Here is a 5,487-nt window from a genome sequence, read left to right on the forward strand (position 1 = left end):
ATTAAAGCCAAAAAATAAAAAATAGCATGCTATTGCTTTAAAAATATTACAATTATTTTCAAGCATACAGGGGAAAAAAATAACATCCATATACTCACCAGCACATATTTCAACAGGATTCCAATTATCCCGAGGCTATTAAGAAAATGTTTCAGCATGCACTTTTCAGAATCATAGGGCAGTAGCATTAGAGTGAGAAATGGAACATGTCCTGCTCTATCAGTAAACAAGGATGTCACAGTCATCAGAGTCAACAATTATAGCCTTCCAACCTGAGCTGGTGAGTCCTGAGGAAGCTCAGGAAAGAAAACACCTGCTATCAAGCAGGCATCAGACTGCAGCCATTCCTTATGGTGAGCCCTGAGAAAACTCAGGATGTGAAAACACAGGATACTGGCCCCAGATAGCTGAGGAGCATATCAAGGGAATAACTGCAGTGAGCCCAGACTCTTGCATATTTCCATACATAGTAAAGTGCTAAATTTCTATCTAGTTTTAATTAACAACCTTTTGATGTTCCTGCCATTTGTTGCAAAACCCCTATAAACCCTAGCCCCACACTCAGAGCAATTTCTCCAAGCTATCTGAAACCTGTCTCTCAGGCTGCAGTCCTCATATTGCTCAAAATAAAACTTAACTAGAAACTTTCACATTGTTCATTTTTTTCTTCAACAAGAAGCATTCATAACGATTGCAATGGTATTGACGAAGTTCCTAAACCTCTCTGTGCATTCTCACATGTAAAGGGGGCATAAGAGTATTTGTTAGAAATTGTTGTTTGACTAAAATTTAACAGCACATGACACATTATAAGCGCTCAATAAATGACAATTATCATTTTAGGCTTCAGGTCAGTTCAGTCGCTCAGTCGTGTCCAACTCTTTGCAACCCCATAAACCACAGCACACCAGGCCTCCCTGTCCATATTTTCCAATAAATGATAGCAGACTATAAAGAACCAGAGATGCAGGGCTGTGCTTACAACTGTGCAAGTTGTTCTCTGCACAAACCTGGGGTGGGAGTCATTAATTTGTACTTTCTGGCACCTAGTGGTATAGTTGTTGAAGAAAATTTACCTTTTTCTACTCAAATTCTCCCTTTGGAGGGTTGGATGTGAGTGTATAATATGATTCAGTTCTATTCTGATAAACTGGAATCCTCTGCTGTATTTAGACTACTGAATTTCAAAAGGTAGAAAGGGAAAATTATCTAATTTAAAGCCACTTAATTTAAATTAGTATTTTAAAAAACCATATGCAAAATTGTGTTAGCAAGAAAGAGACTGGGATAACAAAAAGACAATTACGAGACTGTTTCTAAAACAGGAGCCTTCTCTTAACACTACAACCATCTACAATATTTTGGAAGCAAACTGGCACTATTTTACACTTAATCCCTTTGATACAGTAATTTTACACCTAGAAATTTATCCTACAGAAACATAAGTACATGAAGATAAACGTGCAGAAAACATTCGCTGCAGCTTTGTAATAAAACAGCAAAAAACCCAGCAAGAACAGAAACTCTACGTATGCCAAAGAAAAATACTGAATAACAATAGACAAAAATGGTGATGCTGGTATGAGCACTGGTTTAGTATGTTGATAGTCAAAGGAAGACTGAGAAATATGCAGCCATTTGCATGTCTGGGACTAGTTCATAAATTTATCTCATTGATGTTTCTTTCAAAAGATGCTTTTCTATGCGTTTTGCAATATGTTGTGTGCTGCTTCATATCTGGTGTTTTCGTCTCACAAACTTAAAACAGCAAAGATTTTTTTCATTTTTTTATACACCAACTAGGCACAGAACACTTGCAGAATCAGAAACTAAATTCATTCCTTCGAACGCAAATTCTTCTGGACAGGGAACAATTGTGATAATTGTATTTCTTGTACCTATTCAAACCTTGCCTTATTTGTGTGGGAAGAGCAATGATCTGATTAAATGCCCAGCCCCAGGGCCTCCTCTACTTACACTGAAACAATATAGCCACTGTCTGATGCTGGTATCCTGGTGGTCTTCATTTTTAGAAATTTTTATTTTTTGGTGATACTACACAGGATGTAGGATCCTAGTTCCCCAACCAGGGATTGAACCAGCGCTCTCTCCAGAAGTGGGGTCTTAACCATTGGACTGCTAGCAAAGTCCCTGGTCCTTAACAAAGTACACAGGTCTGACTTCCTGGCTATCAATTTAGGTTCTAGTTGGAGTACCACAGGGACAGCAAAATACCAGAAGGCAGTCCACCCTGAAGTCAAGTTGTACCCATCACCAGTTGCAAACTTGTGAAAATGCATTATTCTTGGGCACTACATCCTAGATCTACCCAAGTAATTTACCTTTTAGTGTTCTCCAGGTGATTATAAAGTGTTAGTTGCTCAGTCGTGTTTGACCTTTTGTGACCTCACAGTCACCTGCCAGGCTCCTCTGTCCATGGAATTCTCCAGGCAAGAGTATTGGAGTGGGTTACCATTTCCTTCTCCAGGGGATCTTCCCAATCCAGGGATGGAAGCCAGGCCTCCTGCATTGCAGGCAGATTCTTTACTGTCAGAGCCATCAGGGAAGCCCCAGGTGATTATAATTTCCACAAATTAGTAATAATATTCACTGTTCTAATTAGTTGATCCTTGATGAACAGCAAGGGTTAGGAGCACTGACCCCCATAGTTGAAAACCTGCATGTAACTTTACAGTTGGCCCGCCATACCTGCATTTCCACATCTGCATACTGTAGTATTTACTACTGAAAAAAGTTCTTATATAATTGGAGCTGTGCACTTCAAACCCATGCTGTTCAAGGGACAACTGTACTTCTAGTTTCTCCTTGAAACCAAACTCAGTATAAAATGCTCCAGAAGAATTACTATTTGACACTTTCTGCCAAATACATTTTTTAACAAAAAGCTATTGAGAATAATCTATAAAGTTGTATTTGACTTTTGGTAACAGAGCTTACAGAGAATGGCCACACGACAAAAGAGATACAAAACTGTGTTGTGTTCCAAAACCTGGATCTATCACTTAAAACATTAATAAAAAATCAGAAGTAGCATTAATTTTACTTTCATCTGAATAACACTCAAGCCTAGTTAATTCCTCCACAAGCCATTCATTCATCACTAAACAAATACTTAGTCCATATTACTACTGGCATTAGTGATAGAACACACAGGTCTTCAACTGGAAAGGGGAATGTTCAAGCAATGTAGAAGGAAATTAATGGCTTTCAAAAACCCCTTTACATTCTCTAATTCTCAGAGAAATCCAGTTTCAGGTAGGTATACAGGCTCTGAATACTTTACTACCCTAAATGTTACCTCCACACATCATCCGAGAGCTTGCTGGAGGTCTGGACCTCATCCCAGACCTACTTACTCAGATCTGCAATTTACCAAGAGCCTCAGGTGATTCCTAAGCACGTTAAAACTTGAGATATTTGGCCCTGATGCACAGCTTCCCAGCAGTAGAGCTGGCATAGGGGATGAGCCAGAGCCACATTCTAAAAGATGACCTTAAAAAGCCAACAGATGGATTGAACAGAATTCAAGAACACAGAGTGTTGAGGTTGGAGCCCTGGAGAGGGCAGAACTCAGCCAAGGTTTTGTTAAGTAAGCATACTGAGGACTCAGCAGGCACTGGAGACAACAGTCCTTTAAACCAGAAAATAGAAATTTGCATTTCTGAATGGAAATGGGTGGAGTACAATGGAGAATCAAAAGTTTTAAAGCATGGAATATTTTACGTGCTCTGATCAAAGTTCTTTAGATTTGCTAATCAAACTTCAGTTCAGTTCAGTATCTCAGTCGTGTCCGACTCTTTGCGACCCCATGAATTGCAGCACGCCAGGCCTCCCTGTCCATCACCAACTCCTGGAGTTCACTCAGACTCACGTCCATAGAGTCAGTGATCCCATCCAGTCATCTCATTCTCTGTTGTCCCCTTTTCCTCCTGCCCCCAATCCCTCCCAGCAATCAAATTTAGGTACATACAATTCATCTGAGCTTTTGATTTCAGCCTAAGTATCCAAGATTTTTCTTCTCTTTTTTTGGTCATAGCGAGTGGCTTGTAGAATCTGTTAACTGATCAAAGATTGAACCTGAGCCCTAACCACTGCACTGCCAGGAAATTCACTTGGTTAGTGTATTAAACAGTTAGGACATAGCTGTGATTCATCTAGGTTTTCCCTAGGCCTGTTGGGAGACCACTCAAAACGACTAGAAGGTTATTAACTAGTATTCTTAAGGTCTGTCGTTTCAGACATAGCCTTTCTGGACTTACAATATAACTCTTGTTGATTGACAAACCCTTCACCAAAATTCATTAAAAACACATCTGTTATGTATGTGTCTGGAGTACTGTGGTGTGACATAAAATGGCAATATTCTCCACAAGGCAAAATTTTCTAGAAATGGCTACATGTACTTCATGTAGCATTTATTTCAATTAAAATATCTATATGAGAAATTCATTTTCATCTCTGAAAATTTATATAATTTCATTTCCTACAAACCATTGTTAGGAGTAACGTTGACCATTACCTCTGATTTGCAAATGAGGAACTAAAGAGCTACTGACTTGCTCAATGTTTTGATTTCCACTTGAAATCAAAAGCTTACCATCAATATAGCTTCTTCAATGTTGAACCCTTTTATAAAACTGGGCTACTTATTAGCACCGTGCTTCTGACATACACAAAGATGCAAAACAAAAGCCCATGAAACTTGTAGCTGTCATGACTATAAGGCTGACACTCACTTATTAAATATTGTCTTGTGAAACAAAGATTTCTCTTTTTTGGTTGTGCTGGGTCTTTGATGCTGTGTGTGGGCTTCTTCCAGTTGCAGTACACTGTCTTCTCAGTGCAGTCGCTTCTCTCGTGGCGCACGGGCTCTAGGCGCAAGGTCTTCAGTGGTTGCAGCACGTGGGCTCAGTAGTAGCAGCATCTTTGGTGTTCTATGTCCTGGTTTATACTTCACTCCTACTGACATTTTATTTTTTCTCCTCTTGTTTTTCCTTTATACACCCTCGTTCTTCACTATAAAATCATTTTGTATTGTCTTTTTAAAACATCACTTTAGATTACTTTAAAAACAAATCAGGGTCTAGATTAATAATGATTTTCTTCCACATTCTAGAAATGCAAACTAAGTTAGGGACAGTTTTTTTCTTCCTAAAGAGACAGAAGGAAAGTTTGTTCACCTAATTTTAAAGCTTTGAACACAAAAGATAGCTTTACTTATATGACAAAAACAGAAAGGTAGGAGAAAAATAGAAGAGGGTCCAAAAAGGCAAGAGAAACACATTAAGTGGGATTCTTAAACTGGTCCATCTAATTATCGCCTTCCGAAAGGCTAAATTTCAGATTAATGGTTCACAACTCTCACTTTTCAGGTATAATTATCAAAATACTAATTATCAAATGCTACATAACATAAAGAGCCCCAAATTCTCGACCTAAAGTAGAGAAATCACAGAACTGTCAAAA

This window comes from Bos grunniens, chromosome 2, assembly GCF_055505025.1.
Source record: "Bos grunniens cultivar Pamir isolate PY7600 chromosome 2, Bosgru_T2T1.0, whole genome shotgun sequence".
NCBI classification, from domain to species: Eukaryota; Metazoa; Chordata; class Mammalia; order Artiodactyla; family Bovidae; genus Bos; species Bos grunniens.